Source organism: Sceloporus undulatus, chromosome 8, assembly GCF_019175285.1.
Source record: "Sceloporus undulatus isolate JIND9_A2432 ecotype Alabama chromosome 8, SceUnd_v1.1, whole genome shotgun sequence".
In the NCBI taxonomy this organism is placed as follows: Eukaryota; Metazoa; Chordata; class Lepidosauria; order Squamata; family Phrynosomatidae; genus Sceloporus; species Sceloporus undulatus.
The window spans coordinates 35,132,443-35,151,293 of NC_056529.1; positions in this window are offsets into that span (position 1 = coordinate 35,132,443).

Below are 18,851 nucleotides of genomic sequence, written 5' to 3' on the forward strand. Positions count from 1 at the left end.
AACGTTGAGCTGGAATCTCTTTTCCTGCACTTTGCATCCATTGTTCCATTGGGTCCTAGTCTCTGGAGCAGCAGAAAACAAGTTTGCTCCCTCCTCAATAGGACATCCCTTCAAGTATTTAAACAGAGCTATCATATCACCTCTTAACCTTCTTTTCTTCAGGCTAAACATCCCCAGTTCCCTAAGTCTTTCCTCATAGGGATTCATGGTTTCCAGGCCCTTCGCCACTTTAGTCGCTCTCCTTTGGATACATGGCTCCAGTTTCTCAACGTCCTTTTTGAATTGTTTTGCCCAGAACTGGGCACAATATTCCAGGTGGGGCCTGACCAGAGCAGAATAGAGTGGCACTATGACTTCCCTTGATCTAGACACTATGTCCAAGAGGAAGACTACAATGGTGAAGGGCTGGAAACCATGAGGAGCCCTATGAAAAGAATTAAGGAGGCTGGCACCATGGCATCGTGCCATCACACAGGCACCACCATGATGACGTAAGTGACACGCAGCGTATAGACGTCGCTGTGCATTGCTTAGTCATGGTGTACCAATGGCGCACTCGTGACATGTGCCAGTTGACCTTAAAAGAACCCGTTTTTTCCAGTTCTTTTACTGCGGAGGGACACTGTGCAGTTTGGCTGCTGCGGCGTCCCTCCAGAAGAAAACAGACGCTTCCAGCCCTCCTTTTGGGACGGTATGTACCGTGCCTAAGCATTTTTGCTGTTAGCAACAACAACAAAAAACCCTTTTATACTGTGATAGCACTTTGGCATTAATTAAACCATATGAGCAGGACCAACTTTCCTCTCACAATAGAGGAGGTGCACCTTGAGTGTTCTAAGTGTGAATGAGTCATTAGGATGAGGCAGTGATCTAGTTGCAGATACACACATGCACACTGTGGGAAGATAATTGTTCTCTGATATCCCTTAGCCACAGGCTCCTTTTGTTATGGATGTCATTAGGTGCATTAGCAGGTTTGGATTGGGGGGGGGGGAGGAAGTTATTTTGTTCAGTCTGTCAGAATTCATCATTTTGTTGCCAGGGTGTGGACTGACATGGCATTGATTGTTTCCACGCTGATCCACACCAATTGATTTCTATCTGAGTCATATAGTGTAGGCAGGCTCATTTGTTCAAGAAAGCTACTGTATAATGTATTATTGATTCACCAACTGCAAAATGTCGTGGGGTGTGAGTAGAAGCCAGCCTATTATTTTAACGCCATCAGGACTCCAGTGCATACTTCTAATTGCCCCTATGTGCAAAGTATAGTAGATAAGGGCAGCTGAAAGTATAGCGATCCTGATATCTGCTGGGGTTGGTCGCAGAACCCACATGAGTACCAAAATCAATGGATGTTCAAGTTCAAAGAAATACAATGGCATGGTGAAATGGTGTCCCTGATATAAAATGGCAAATCAAGGTCTGTTTTTGGAATCTATTTTCAGCTGTGAGTGCTTGAATCCATAGATAAGAATCTGGGCTACCGAGGACCATCTGTATGTCTTTTTTGGTTTATATTCTGGTATATCAGCATGATTGTCTTCTGGTTTACGTTGGAAAGATGGTTTTTAAAATATTGGGAAGTGTTTACACAGTCCATCATTATCTGGTGGGAAAGCCCCTGACCCTGGGTGATTTCAAATGCAAATGGCTTTCCCAGCCGATAATGATTGCCAATTAGCAGCACTAATCCTCCTTTGCATCTCCTCCCACCTGAGGCCCGCCATCAACAATAGAACAATACACAGATTAACATGGATTTTCTCCCTACAATGTGTATCTATCTATCTATCATCTATCTATCTGCAGCTCCCGCTCTTCTATGCCAACATTCTCTGAAGATGCCTGCCATAGCTGCTGGCGAAACGTCAGGAATAAACTCTTCTAGAACTGGCCACATAGCCTGAAAAACCCACAAAAAACTATGGATGCCGGCCATGAAGCCTTCAACTTCTCAACTTTATTACTGATTACGACCCAACTGGTTTCAGTCCAGGACAGAATACTATCAGCGTTCAGGAAGTGCTAAATATAGCCAGCCCATCATGCTAACTTTACTAAAACACCCATTGCTCTTTTATCCCAGAGTGCTCAAAGCCTTCGACAGAATTGAATAGCCACATTTATAAAATTTGGGAGGAAGTTGCAATTGGTGGATACACTTATTGCAACCAGTTTTCAATGCTTTAATCATTCAGAGGCCTCCATCTGCGCATATTTAATTATTATTTATTTATTTTGTACACACCTTTCTTCCAGCGCATTATTCACGGTGGTGCAAACATTTTAAAAACACAATACATTTTTTAAAAAACCCACCTCTTAGTGCAAACATTAAATAAAACAAAATAAAACTTTGATTTAAAATACACACATTAGAGTACAATTTTTTTTAAAAAGCATTAAAATAAATTTAAACATAACAAAATAAAGATATTAAACCCCACCATTAAAACTCTATCTGCCTCAGCCAAATGCCTCCTTGATAACCAAATGTCTCCTTCCGTTGGAGAGACAGCAGGGAGAGGACCAACTAAACCCCATAACTTGAGAGCATCCCAATGGGACACTGTCCAACGGATGCCCCTTCACAGGAAGGAACTAACCAGCTCCTCCTTGTTGTTCTCCTTGCTATTGCCATCGAGCCTTTGATAGAACTAATTGGTCAAACAATTCTATTTCTGGAGTCAACATTAATATCATCACTATGCCATCAGTCTTTTACTGATGAGTTGCTGCTTTTTAAATCAATCCCACAGTCTCTCTAAAGCAACACAAAAAATGCTGGACCTATTTCATACTTACTCAAGCTTAAAAATATCCATGCTAAATCAAAATGTTGGGCCCAAACAGACAGGCCAAATAAAGTCACTTTGGTCACTTTGGAGGTATCGTTTAAATGACACACACATCTTAAGAGCCAGAAGTTCACCAAAGCAGTGCTCCAGTCCTTAGGACTGGAGCGCAGCTTGGCGCAGCTTCTGGACTCTTAGGACGCATGATCATTTAAACAGCATACCTCCAAAGTGACTCAAGCAACATTATTTTGGCCTGTCTATTCGGCCTGTTTGTGCTTCAGTATCCCCCTTCAAGAGCAGCTCCCACTATGTCAACTATGTAATTTTCCTTTAGGTTATTTAATTTTAAATACTTGGGAATATTAATTCCCAAAGCTTAAAACAGTTACCTCATTGTAACTACTCCCAGTATTTTATGGTAAAAGAAATTGGACAAACGCTTCTCTTTAAACCTCAGTTTTGTCCAAATGGGCGGAAGAGACATGCAAGGGGGGGTCAAATTGCAGACATCAGTTGTCCTACTGGGAGTAAGCAGCCATTTAGCGGCCTCCAGCTTGCATTGGCTGCCACTTCTACTATCCTCTGGTGCTAGGAGTGAACTTCTCAGATTTCACAATCCTAGCTTCAGTAGAAAGCTGGGGAAGTGGGCTTTGAAACAAGTGCTTAGTATATACACACTTGACTGCCATGTTCCAAGGAAGCGGTGAGAATCTAGTGCCAGGTGGGGATGGAGATCCTGGAGAGCCCAGGAAAAAAGAGACTGGTCATCCTTGAGAGTATGAGAGCTCGAGGGGGTTTTTGCTGCCCTCCACTTAGGGTTGCCATAACTGTCAACCTCCAAACTGGACAAATGGGACATGTGAACAAAGTAAAAAATAATAATTTACAAAAGCATTAAAATAAAATTTACAAAACGCATGTTTCTAGACATGCTCAAATGGGGACATTTGGCATTTTCCTAGACAGATGGCGAAATGTACATCCCTTCTGGCACCCCCCCCCCCCCCCCCAATTCCAAAACTCACACACAGCACAAGTCCAGGCATCCTTAGCATTTGAGCCGAGTAGACAGGAGCCCTTGAGCCAGCAAACTACGTGTTCCAGCCTTCTTAGCATCCCCCCTTCCTCTTCTCCTTGCCCCTGCAACCCCCCCACAACCCTCACCCCTCTTTCCCCCAGGTATATCTCAACTTATTGTAAGGGGGATTTGTGCGTGTTCTTTTTTTTTTCCGCATGGGGGCAAGCCTGAGAAGCCCTGGATCCCTGAGAAGAAGAGGAGGGGGGGACTTAGGGAGAGGGGAGTAAATAGATAGAGGGTTAGATAGAAGGGGTTAAATAAGGGGGTTAGAAAGAGGGGCTAGGAAGGGGGGGGCTGAGGGCAGGGTTGCCATAGTCGAAAGGAGTTGGGCACCAAACAACACGCAGCAGCAGCAGCAGCCGAGGAGGAAGGGGGAGGCGGGGGGGAGAAAAAGGAACGGGGAAGGAGAAAGAAGAAAAAGAGGAGAAAGAAGAAGAATAGGGAAAAATATAAAAAGAAGAGGAGGAGGAGGAAGAGAGACGAAAGAAAAAGAAGAAGAGGAGGGGAGGAGGAGAAGAAGAGAAGGAGGGGAGAAAACGAAGAGGAGAGAGGAGGGTAAAGAGGAAGAAAAAAGAAGAAGAGGAAAAAATAGGGGAAGAAAGAAAAGGAAGAGCACTTTCTGCCATCGTCCCGCGCAAGGGACCAAAGAGGAGACGCTCCTCCTCCTCAGGCTGGCTGGCAATGGGGGAGGCAGAGCTGGAACAGTCCTGCCCCTGCTAGCAGTCACAGGCTCCTGCAGCAGGGGGCGGGCTGTCCAGCCATTGGCAGCCAGCCTGAGGCAGGAGCTCCTGCCTCAGCCCTGTGTGTGGCTGCGCAAGAGCACACAGGGCCAGGGAAGAACGCGCCGGGCCAGGGCAAAGTTGTGCGCAGCGAAAGGCCGCAGCAGCATCCGCAACCGCAGTTGGCGACGGCTGCAGAACAGCCGCGGTTGTTGCAGTGGCGGCGTGGCGGCGACCAGTTCAACCGGGGCAAACCTGGGCAAGGGCAAAACCGGGACGGGACCGTGCCAACTGGTCAAAAAATGGGTTTGTCCCGCCCAAACATCCAAAACAAACCGGCACCCTCTTGTACAAAAACTCATCAAGTCTCCATCCATCAGGTGCATAAACACTCTGGGCACCCCCAGTCCAAAAGTTATAATCACCTTCAAAAGATCAAGAGGCAATTAAAGAAGTTTTAAATTCATCCACTTTCTTATATTTACACATAAGTAAGCCTCTCATCAGCTGCATCCGCACTTCAGAATAATCGAGTTGAGTCCCTATAAGTGCCGTGGCTCAATGCAATGGCATTCTAGGACCTGTAGTTGTCAACACACTATAATGTGTGTGTGTGTGTGTTTCTTTTTTTTTTTATAGCATTGACTTGAGCCTTGACCCTTAAAGCAGGATCAAATTAAATATTTCTGCATGTGGATGCAGCCATAGATCGATCTTCGTGAAGACTTTCTCATTGCCAACTGGGCCAACTGATCTTTCACTGGTGGGATAGGTACCTACTCCAGGTGCAAATAAGCCCCACAGCCCATGACTACTCACAAGCCCTATCATTCTTGTCCTGAGAGAACATTGCAGCTGCCATGGTGTGCTGCAAGGTGTACAAAACCTGTGGCAATCATTAAACCATGCAGAGCTGCATTTATTTGGCAGTCATATAGTACAGTTTAGATTTAATCAGTTTGGCCCTCAGTTCAAGTTCAGTTGCACAATCTACAGCAGTTGCATATGTTCATTGGTTATGCAATGCAATGTTTATTGATTAGCCATGGCCATCTCAAAATAACACAAAAGAGAGTCGAGCACACTATAAAATTCTATAGAAATTCTAGACATTATAAAGGACCTAAAATACAATAAAATATAAAATGTAAGTAAAATACCATATAATATCATATGAATACTGTACAATATAAGTACTACCCCAAAATTAAAACAGAGTATAGACTGATATAAAAACTAATAAAATGGCAAAGTACAGAAATGGAAAGAAAAAAATGAAAGTGTACAACTTTAAAACTATAGTACGTTAAAAAAAATATATAATTATAATTAATATAACCCTCATTGAATAGTATCATAGAATTGGGAAGAAACCCCAAGGGCATCCCGCCAACCCTTTCTGCCATGCAGGAACTCACAATCAAGCTCCCCCTTGACAGATGGCATCCAGCCTCTCTTTATTTTTATTTTTTATAATTTTTATAGGTTTTTCACAACATACATTGAAATAGAACATTAGTACACCTACAAACCTACCCACATAAACATGTAACGAGACCACTTTAAACATAAACATATACAGTTCTAGTTTTCCTTATTTCACATGGCTTCAATATAACAAATGCTGTCTTGTTAATTCCCTTTCATCTTCCATGTCTTCTTCAGTCTCTTCCTTTGCGAACTATACTGTCTCTCTGACTTTTATAAAACACATTTAACATAAAAAGATACTTCCTACTACTTACATTTTTCTTATCTGTTTTTTCCATTATGCTATCTTATCCTTTCTATTAATGTTCCCTCACTATAAAAAGGTTAACTTAACTTTTTTTTTGTATTTATATTTTTTAGTTGCAAATCATTCCTATTTACATTACGCTCATCCTTCATTCCATGACAACTAAACAAAAAATAACTGCGTTTACTAGCTTGGCTTTCTTATCTTGTCCAATTAGTAAACCTTCATTATACTTCAAACATGGAACCTTCGTCATTCATAAAATTAGATTGCTTGCTTCTTGTACAGCTTTGGGTGATTATCTCTAGTTTTTTGCGGCTTTCGACCTTATAACCTCAGCCACATATTGCTCCCATTAATTTACAAGAAGATCACATTGTTCCATCTTTTCTTCAAATCATGTAGAAATATCCCATCTTTTTTATCTGTTCTTCACTCCTGTCTTTCATCCAGCCTGTCATCTTATCCAACTCTGCTACCTCCCTACCTTATTCAGCCATTGATCTACAGATGGGATTTGTTTGGACTTCCATAATTTTGCATATACAATTCTGGCAACATGACAACAATGAAACATTAATTTCCCATATCTCTTTTAGTTCCTCATTTATCATGCCCAACAGTAGGATTTCGGGGGAGAAGACCATTTGATATTAGTTCTACTACTATTACCTTGTAAATCCCAACCGTATTGTTTTGCTTTCTCACAAGTCCCCACATGTGGTGTAGGTTCCGACCTTACTTTCAATTTCCAACTGGGTTGTTATTTTTATACATAAATGCTATTTTTTGTGGGGACAAGTACCATCTATACGTCATTTTATATATATTATCTTTTAGCTCTTGATTAACCGTATATTTTGTACTTTTCCAAGTGTCTTCCCACTTTTGATATTCCAGATTTTGACCTATATTTTGGGCCCACCGAACCATACGCTCTCTTATTACTTCGTCTTCAGTATCCCATGTAAGCAACAATTTATAGTACTTGGTAATCATTTTTCCTTTTCCCTTTTCTATTATTTCTTCCCATTCTGAAATCTCCTTGTTAATTCCTGTCAGCTTTTGATCCATCTTCCATCTCTCTTTTAGCTGTCTATATAGATACCAGTGACATTCAATTCCTGCTAATTTCAGTTCTTCTTGGGATTTTATCTCAATTCACCCATTATCACATTTTAACAGATCTCTGTATCTAATCCATCTTATTCTAGGGATACTCTCCTTTCCAAAAAAAAGCCTTGTGTGGTGAACATATTTGGGGAATTTGTCTACATAACCTTGGTCTTAGTCTGTCCCATATTTTCAGTAAAGCCTTACTTATTACATGGTTTGTACATTCTTTGTGTATTTTCTTTTTGTTATAAAACAGATAGACACGAATGCCAAACCCCAGCCTCTCTTTAAAGACTTCCAAGGAGGGAGACACCACCACTCTCCAAGGGAATGTGTTCTTACTGTCAGGAAGTTCCTCCTAATGTTGATCTGGAATCTCTTTTCCTGTTCTAGTCTCTGGGCTGTTTATCTGTTGTAGAAACTTTCCTGGTATTGACATCAAACTTACTGGTGAGTAGTTGTGTAGGTCCTCTTTTTTGCACCTTTTAAAGATGCCCCCGGAGTCTTCCGGGACCTTTTCTGTTCTCCAAGAATTCTTTAAAACGATTGACAATGGCTCTGGGATTACACTTGCAATTTCCACTGGTATTCCTTGGAGCACCATATCTGTTCCTGGACACTTGAATTCACTTGAATAAACTATCCTGGACTTCAGTCCCCTTACAGCATTAGTTGTTCTGTTTTCACTAGGCAGAGCACTGTTTTCCTTTTGGAAGACAAAGGAGTCAAATAAGGTATTAAGAAGTTTGGTTTTCTCTCTGTCCCTTGTTAGCATTTCACCATCTTCACTAGGCAGTGATCCCACTATTTATTTACTCTCCCTCTTGCTCTGAACACAGCAAGCAAGCAAACAAACAAACTTTTCCATTGTTTTCAACTTCTCTAGAACCCTGAGCTCATTATTAGCTTCTCTTTTCTGACTTTTCCCTTAGTACTAGTAGCTGTTCATCTGTATTCCTCTTTAATGTTTTCCACCTTGTTCTATTTCTTATGTTTCTTTTAAATCTCAGCTCTTCTGAAAATTCCTTGTACATCTGCCTGGTTCCTTTAGCCACCTACACTTTTCTTCCTCATTGGAATTGTTTGCAATTGTACCTTCAAGATCTCACCTTTAAAAGAACTTCTTACCTTTTCAGCATTTCTAACCATGGGATCTCACCTGACCTTTCCCTAAAGCTTCTGAAATTGGCTTTCTTGAAGGAGTGTATATCTGACTACATTTGTCTTCATGTTGCCTCTGCATAACAAATCCCAAAAGGACATGGTTGTTCCCACCCAAAGGTTTCACTTTTTCCATTCTATCAGTGTTGGTTAGGATCAGATCTGAAATAGCTGATCATCTTATTGCTTACTCCCTTCTCAAAAATGAAATTGTAGCTTGAGGGTGTCCTTTTGTATTGTAAACTGCCTCCTTGCAGGATCTTAGCTCTAATTTCGGATGTTTCCCCCAAATCATTGATAGAACCATGTCAACAAAAAGTGTAGAATTTTCAAGTGCTGAACTTCAGGTTGTCAATAAGTTTCTGTTTCTGAAGAAGAAAACTTCAAAGGGAAATCCATAAGGGTATGATGTAAACCTTAAGTGATCAATGGCTGCCATCCTCAGAGGTGAGGAAGTGGTGTGCCAACTTTCAGCATGGATATTTTGAGACCGAAGATGCAGCAAAGTCTTCAACAGCCTCAACTCGTGAAATTATTGAGTGTTTTCATGACCTGATTTTGGCAGTTTGGCAAAGCTCAGATAAAACCATTGCTGAGTCACTTGAGATATCCCAGGAATACATTGGGTTTAGTATTGCAGAGGAGTTGGCTATGTAGAAACTGTCAACCAAATTGGGACCAAAATGTTTGAATGTTGACCAGAAATGAAATTGAGTGGATACCTCCAAGTTGCTTTTGCAGCATTTGGAGTGATCTAATTATAATGCTCTGGAATGACTCCTCACTGTTCATGAAACATGGTTACACCACTATGATCCAGAGACCAAACAACAGTCCTTGCAGTGGCAGCACTTGGGTTCTTCATGGCCGAAGAAATTCAAGACTCAAAGGTCAGCAGGAAAGGCCATGACCATAGTTTTTGGGGGGATAAGGAAGGTATTTTGATGATGAACTATCTCTAGAAGAGCCAAACAGTTAATGCTGAATATGCATTGAAGGAAAAAACAGTGAGGTAAGCTGCAGAAAGGTGTTGTCTTTTTGCAGGACAATGCACCTGCTCACATGGCTGACAAGACGATGGATGTTTTGAAGAATGTGGGGTTTGAGTGCATAGGCATCCTGCCCTGTTCACCAGATCTTGCTCCATATGACTGTGTTTCCTTAAAAAGAGTTTGAATGGAAGGAATTTTAAAAAAATGATTCAGAGGTTACTGCAGCAACAAAGCAGTATTTCAGTGGGCAGACATCAGAATTTTTGGGGGGAAGCTTAAAGAAGAGAAATTATGTGCCAAAACCACTACATTTTGGGGTGAATATGTGGAAAAGCAGGTAGGTTTCATGGCTCTAGGTCATCCCCTTCTCAGTTAGGCTAAGACCTTTTTAACATCCCCCTTATATTTGAGGAAGAAGGAGGGAAGCATCTCTTAGGATCAGGAGGGGTGGGAGTGTGGAGAGTCTTTTGTCTAATGCTCCTCTCCATTACTTTGCTTCTCTCTTTCACACTAGCCCTTTGATGTGGAGCAGTTTCTCCAACTCCACTTCTGGTGTGGAGCAGTCTCCACTACGGAAGAAGGACTACAGGAACTAGGCAAAGGTGTTGGTCACCTCACCTCTACTTTTCTAGTGGGAAGGTTAGTGGATCAGTGGAGATGATCCATGCACCCTGGATGCACCATCAGCCCCAGGAAAACCAGCAAGATCTGGTTGCAACCATTACTAGCAGAGGCCATGCCCTAAAAGGAAGTTTCAGCCCTGGCCAACTACATCAGCTCTGATGGTGGATATATACCATGGGTAATTTGTGAGAGACTATCATGGATGGAGGTAATTTCTCTTTTTGTCTTATTGGGGAGGGAGAGTAATAACTAATATCTCCTTCTTTTCCCTGCAGGATAATTGGTGTTGGAAGGCCCTTCTGATATCATAGATATGTTATGCAAGCTCCCTTTAGAGGAACTGCTACATATAATGTGAATTCTGCCACCACTGGAAACCAGCCATTCCACTCCTGGTGAAGTGAAGCCATGCGAGATATGTTCCCCTTCAGTTTGATTCTATGATTCTATGGAAGGGGAAGAGTGGATGGGGAAAAGGCAGGATCTCCCCCCACCCAGGGATCCAGGTTCCATCAGTCCCCGTAGGACCAGCAAGATGTTGCAGGATGGAGCTGAGGTTCATGGCTCTGCCCACATGTCCAAAGCCTGCATAGCAGTTATCTCAGTGTTTCTTCCCTTTGGGCTCAGTGGATTGTGGGTGCCTGGAGGGGTCCTGGGAGTGGCAGGATGCAATGGCCATTACATTTTTGGACATGTTTTCCAAGGAAGTTTGAGCTACTTGACAGAGCAAATGCAAAAGTCATGGTGGGAGGGGGGTGTTCAGGAAAATGTATGAATGTGCGAATTTTCTCCTAGATCTGGTGTGGGATGTGAGGGATGAAGTAGCATTGGAACATGCCAAGATGGCACATGTGCTCCTTTTGCATTCTGCTGACAAAGCTGCAGCACAGGGTTCTGGTGCTGTGGCTATGGAGTTTAAGAATTATCAGCAGGTTTGCAGGGGGTGCCCAGCAGGCAGTCAGCATAGAGGCAGAGGAAGAGCTGCATCATGGTTGGCAGGGACTTGCAGGGACTGTTGCCACTGCTGTTGCTGTCATGCTCTCTCACTTCTCCAGGACATGTACCCTTCCATGAGGTTTCCAGGTACAAGATAAGAAGTGAATACTTCACTGAATACATGACTAAATGAAATATATATGGCGAGAGTGCAGGTATGCAGGTACGAAGGCTACCCACCCCCAGCTATTTTACACGCATGCACACACAGCACCTTTTCTTGCTTTCTGAATGTAATCTCAGCTTCATTCAACTGAACACCTCCAGGCAGTTTCTTTTCCACAGGGATGGGCATATTCCTCTATCTCATGCCCATTCTGGCATGCCTGCAATGACACTGTCTCCAATGCCTATGGGCCTTCAACCATATTTGTTCTCCTTGAGTTTATCATACATTATTGTCTGTTGATCAATAAATGGATGGCCCTTTCACTACTTGTTCTGACTTATCATTCATTGTGTGTGTATAGGAAGCATCTCTCTCTCTCTCTCTCTCTTTCTGTGTGTGTGTGTGTGTGTGTGTGTGTGTATAATGCATTTTGAGGAAGGTCACATCTGATCATGGAACTATGGGAGTGGAGAGGTGGATGGCATGAATAAAAGTAATCTAGACTAAACCCCTGCAAGTGCAGGAGGCTCCAACGTAAGGTCACACCTGCCAGAGTCCTGTACAATGTCTGTTTCACAGCATTCATGGAAGGAGAGCCTGACAACATCCACGTGCTCTGATTGTTTGGCTTGCCTGGGAGAAGTCTGTCACAATGGACAATGACAGAGGCATGGCATATTTTTAAACTGCTTCATATTGTGTTTACAATGTGTTATATACAGTAGATAAAATGCTTAGACATTTTATTATATTACATTATTATTATAGTGACTGGTACAATGAATAAATAGGTGCTGTAGATCACACACACACACACACACACACACACAGAGGCCAGTATGGCATAGTCGTTGGAGTATAGAGACCAGTTTCAAATTTGTGCTCATCCACAGAAACTCACTGGGTGATCTGGGCAAGTCATATTCTCTCATCCTCAGAAGAAGGCAAAAGATAAACCTCCTTTGAACAAATCTTGCCAAGAAAATCAGAAATTATTTGGAGGCACACAACACATGCATGTACATATATATAAGCTGCAGCACTACACACACACACAATCTGAAGCATCATACACACACATAACCGTTATACATTCACCCTTTCCTAACTCACGGATCTCAGATCCACGCCCTTGAAAATCTGCGGAGGGGCAACCGTCACTATTTTCAATGGAGCACACAGGTGCGTGCCCTATTCAAGTCTATGGGGCTTGAATACGTGCGAGCCTCCATTTTCACGGTGTGTGTGTCCGGAATGGATCCCCGTGAAAATGGAGGGCCAACTCTCTCTCTCTCTCTCTCTCTCTCTCTGTGTGTGTGTATGTATATGTGTATATGTATGTATGTATATATATATATATATATATATATATATATATATGAGAGAGGGAGAGAGAGAGAGAGCAGCCCAGGAATGCCCTCTGCTCTGCTGGTATTTGGCCTAACAGTTGGCTTGAGGTTGAGTAAAGAGACCAACTGACAGATTTAGGATACTTGCAGCCAAAAGCAACCATGCCTGCACATCTTGCAGCCTTTTCTATGGAGCCTGCTTTATTTCTATATTGACTTAACAGCCAGGGCTAAGAGAAGCACTGTAGTAAAAATATTTTGGAGAGTGAGATGCTCTGGTGCCACTACAAACTACCATTCCCAGAATGCCATCGCATGGAGCCATGGCAGTTAAAGTGGTGCCAAAGCTGATCATTTCTGCAGTGCAGATGCAGCTGTAGAGTCCACCAGCTCTAGTAAACACAATACAAAAGGAAAAGAGATAGGGAAATAAACAGAAAAAACAAGTAATACCTATGTCGGTTTGCTCAGATATAAGTTTAATTGAGATCAATGGGACTTCTTTTCAAATAGCTGTGCACAGGGTTGCAACTTCAGACACTAACTCTTAAAGTTACATAATCATCCTTATGACAGTCAATTTGAATGGAGACTGTTCAGGACCAGGAAGATATAAATGGCAACTGTCCTCTCTGCAGGGCCAATGGGGTTCTATGGGAGGGATGGAAACCAGTTCTACCATCTACCAGGGATGGTGGGAACTGTAGTCCAAATAATCTGGGGTTCCAAAGTTTGCAAACACTACCATACGTTGTTGTTTTTTTCTTCTGTGAGGTTGCAATTTAGAAGGAAAATTGGACATTTTTCATATTCAAATGAACATTTCTCTCCCTTCTCTCCCCACTACCTGAGCGCACACCCAGATGAATCCATGCTTCCAGGCAAAAGATGAAGAGTCTCTCTGTTACCATGACAACTAGGCTACACCTTCCTGTCATCATGCTCTCCATCTCAGCTAGCTGGTTTTATAATGCTGTTGCTGGGGCAACTGTCCAACCATTTGGGCAGAGGCACCACCTCCCATGGTGTATCTGAGGTCAGGATGTAGAGGAGATGGGCAGGGCGTTTGTGTGGTGCAAATCCTTATCAATTTGTGTTGAAATGCAACGAACACACACCCCATCCATATATTTGTGAATGAAACTTTCAACTGGAATTTCTATTAAATTAGTCATGCTCTATGGGAAGGCTGGATTTGTAAACCACATTGATATGGGGAGGGGAAATATAAATCCTTAACAAAAACAATCCACACAAGAGGCAGGCCGGGTTGCTGCTGCTGCTGCGTATATGTTCCAGCCAATTTATAGTCTGTGAAAATTGCTTTCCATGCAAATGAATGCCCCCCGTGTTATTAAAATCAGATGATATTTTACAGGTGGAGGAGAATATGCTGATCAAAGCGGATGTAGCAATAAAACCCACTTCTGGGAATAGCAACTTCTTGGCAGACTAATGTGACTCACAAGTGCATTTACCAGGTCGGAATTAAAACTCTTTTGCTCTGGTCAGTTCTTCTTTAAGTTTTTTCTTTCTTTCATACATGATTTTGGCATCTATAATAGATGTTTTCAGTGTGGCATGAATAATGAAACTTGAGCAGGGCAACCATCTCAGGCAACAGATGTTAAGTAAAGGCCCATGACCATTCCCCCTGAACTCCCCACCGATTTTAATTTGTTGGAGAAACAACTGTGTGTGCCATACAACTTGCACTGTACCTCCTAAAATAATGTGCGGCCTCAATGTAGAACACTACCTGACTATAAATATAGTGCAACTGCGCCAAGTGCCTGCTTGCCATCCATGGATTTGAGCTTCTTTGGATGGCAAGCCCTGGCATTTGCAATGGGCGTGGGTGCATGTGGTGGCACACGCGGGAGTGTGCGCCCATTGAACCCTTCCATTCATATATTTGGGGGGGATCTGGAACGGATCCCCCACAGATAGCAAGGGCCCACTGTACTGCAATAAAAACCACCTGCCAGACCAGTCAGCTTGTGTACATAGACTAGAACATGGTTACCACCTTTTCCTTCACATTAAGCAACAATATGTCTTGGATAGACAATGTTACTTTACACTGAGATATAAGGACAAAGAAAAAGAAGATAGATGAGAATATGAGCCAACAGTGTGATGAGGCAGCTTAAAAAGGCCAATGCAATTTTAGGCTGCCGTGACAGAAGTACAGTATAGTGTCTAGATCAAGGGAAGTAATAGTGCTACTCTGTTCTGCTTTGGTCAGGCCCCATCTGGAATATTGTGTCCAGTTCTGGCATCACAGTTCAAAAAGGATGTTGAGAAACTGGAATGTGTCCAAAAGAGGGAGACTAAAATGGTGAAGGGTCTGGAAACCAAGTCCTATGAGGAATGCCTTGGGGAGCTGGAGATGTTTAGCCTGGAGAAGAGAAGATTAAGTAGTGATATGATAGCCCTATTTAAATACTGGAAGGGATGTCATATTGAGGAGGGAGCAAGCTTGTCTTCTGCTGCTCCAGGGAACAGAACCCGGAACAATGGATGCAATTTACAGGAAAAGAGATTGCACCTCAACATTAGGAGGAACTTCCTGACAGTAAGGGCTGTTCGACAATGGAACACATTCCTTCTTTGGAGTGTAATGGAGACGCCTTCTTTGGAGGTCTTTAAACGGAGGCTGGATGGCCATCTGTTGTGGATGCTTTGACTGAGATTTCCTGCATGGCAGAATGGGGTTGGAGTGGATGGCCCTTGTGGTCTCTTCCAACTTTACAACTCTATGATTCTGTGATTTGATACTGGTCTGCAGTTGTTAAAATAATAAATAATAAAATAAAATAAAAGTCCAGTGTGGGCTTTTCTAGGAGTGGTCTTACCATCACTTCTTTGAATAAGATGCAAAACTTCCTCCCCTGAGAGATGTACTAATAATACATTGTAGGTGAGATCTAACTACATTTCCTCCTTAGTGACCAGCCATGAAAGAGGGAGATCAAGAGGACAAATTGCTTTCCTCACTCATCCTAGCAGGTTCACCATATCTGTGGTACTCATCAACTGAAACTGATCCCATGTACTTGATGGATAACCCATTGTAAGCTTCAGCTATAACAACAGTGTCTAAGTTGGCTCTTATCCAAGAGATTTTATCCATAAAATCATTTTTCATTAATTATTTGTATTACATTTTATACTAGTCCAACAGACACTAACAAATATGAACAATAGACTACAACATTTAAAAAAGCAAATCAAACATAAAACAACAGTTAATTATAGCTTACCAGTCCATTTCTTTTTCAAATTTTGTTTCTTCTCTAAATATTGTTTGCATTACAGATAAATCAGTTTCAAAAGATATCTTACCAAAGATGAATATCTTGACCTGGTAGTCTTGCTATTTCTGTATTTGCATTTACCTACTTAATAAATGGATACCATATTGCCTAAAGCTGATAATCCGTCTTGTTTTCTTTTATTGATCATTGCATCATAGAACTGTAGAGCTGGAAGAGACCACAAGGGCCATCCAGTCCAACTTCATACTATGCAGGAATACACTGTCATAGCACTCCCAAAAAATGGTCATCCAGCCACTGTGAAGAAAGAGACGCCAACGCTCCATTGTTGAATAGCTCTTTTCATCATGAAGTTCTTCCCAATGTCTAGTTGGAATCCCTTTTCCTGCAGCCTGAATCCATGGCTAAACATCCCCAGCTCCCTAAGTCCTTCCTCATAGGACATGGTTTCCAGACCTTTCACGATCTTGGTCAGCTTCCTCTGGACATGCTCCAGCTTGTTAACATCCTTCATGAATTGTGGTGCCCAAAACTGGACACATATTCCAGATGTGGTCTGATCAAAGCAGAATAAATTAGCACTATTAGTTTCCTAAGCCTAGACACTATACTCCTATTGGTGTAGCCTAGATGGACTGGACCGGCCCTTGTGGCTCAACTCTATGAGTCTATGGTGCTAATGCTTTTACAATATGAATGGTGCATAATCACCTATTGTATTCTTCACATGAAGCTAAACTGCAAAGGCAAGATGCACTGAGAGTAAGATGGATACACACAGTGAACAATCATATAATATCTTCAGATTCAATAATGTCAAGTTAATGAATAAATTAACTAGTTCCAGTTAAAAGATGGACAATTCTTTCTGTTTAAAATTTATATTTTCAAGTGTCACTTTTTCTAAGAAAACATTTGTCAGCGTATCAAACTACAGCCTTGAACTAAGGGCAAATTATATTTTAATTCCTCCCTCCTCTGTACACACACACACTGAAAAATACAGATGCTTTTAGACAGGCGTGTTATTTTCCTTGCACTGCTTAGCATTCTGTCAATCCTCTTTTCAAATTAACTCTCAAAGGGATTTGTTTAGCAGATCTCCAGGGTGATGACTGGCCTTGGAAAAGGAAAAATCTTTACTTTTAAGACATATTCTTGAGAGAAGGATGCAGAACTAGACAAGATCTGGAAAAGAAAAGTAGCTTTGCAAAACTCTTGTCTTGTGGAGGACTTTAAACTCAAAGAGCACTAGGAAACAAACTGGCCCTGAAAGGGGGGGGAGGACCACAAGGAAACTGTACTCGACTATAAGTCGGCTTCATTTATAAGTCGAGAGTAGCTTTGGGGGCAAAAATTGAGGATTTTGATATGATCTGTAGATAAGGCGAGGGTAAAACTTAGGTGCATGTAACAAATGATCTAAAGGAGGAAGCAATGGAAAACAATGCGAAGGAATGTACAAAATTCCAGCAGGCATAGCTATTTCTGGATGGATGAGAAAGTAGAGAAGGATCAGTGCTTCCAAGACAGATTATTCTCTTGCCTTTCACCAGGGGATGGTTCCTTTTTTAAATAAGAATTAAAGTGCAATATTTACATTGACCCATGGATAATAATAATAATTATTATTGTATTCCGCTTTTTCACAAAGGAATCAAAGTGGATTCCAACAGTATAAATCAAAAACCAAACAATTAAAAATTACAGTTTAAAAGCCCCCAAACCCCAACCCTCCCCCATCATAAAAACCAGGGGTAGGCAACCTTTTTGAGCCGAGGGCCGGGTTGCTGTCCCTCAGACAACTGGGGGTCTGAAGCCAAAAAATAAATAATTAAACAATTTTTTAAAAAATGAAATAAATAAATAAACCGGGACAAATGTAGGACAAAATTTTAAAAGGGAGGACACTTTTTTAAAAAAATGGAGGACACATGAAAAAATTTGCTGTTTTTTTAAAAAATGTTAATATAAATGCATGTTTCTGAGGCTTCCATAGACAATTGCCACCCTTGCCCGCCGCTTTCCCCCCCTTGCCCGCCACCTCCTGATAGGCCAAAGGCCCCACACCCTCACGCGAGAGGCCAAAGACTACGGTGGCAATCGGCGGCAGGACCAGGCTGGGGCCAGTCCCAAGGCCTTGCCAGGCCGCATCCGGCCCACGGGCCACAGGTTGCCTACCCCTGATAAAAACAGTGATCAAACCATAAAAAGAGATTAAACATAATTTTTTTAAAAAACTATCCAACAGAAATACATTGAAATTTTGGGCAGATTAGTGCAAGAAATGAGTCTTCCTCTAGAGGAGGGGGTGGTGGTATCAATCAATTTTGATAACAGTATCAATAGAGGTATCAATACAGGGAGGGGGCAAGTCTAATGGATCGAATGGATCTGGAAAGGCCTGCCAGATGAGATCTGTCTTAATAGCTGGATAAATCGACTCAGGTTTTTTGGGTCAAATGTTTGAGTAAAATTGGTAGACTTATACATGAGTATATACAGTACTTTTTTCTGATGCAGGAGAGGAAATTGTCCTATCATCCATTTCAGTAGTTTCTTCTGCCAGTCCAGTCAGTGTTTGAATGTAGAATGGGAGAAGGTGTTACCATGTACCTCACCTGCTGGAAAGGCAGAACTGGCTATTATTTATATGGTACCAACATATAGGGGTGTGGTGGCTTACTGATTAAGACGCCAGTTCTGATGATCAGAAGGTCGGAAAGAAGGCAGTTCAAGGCCCAAGTGCCACATTGTCCGGGAATGCTGCCAGCACAGACACTCACATGTCTGATAAGAGCCTGCTGGGCAAGATAAACACGCATAGGGCAAGTGCTATCAGTATGCTGATGATTCCCAAATATATTCTTCTGTATGCCTTCAATAG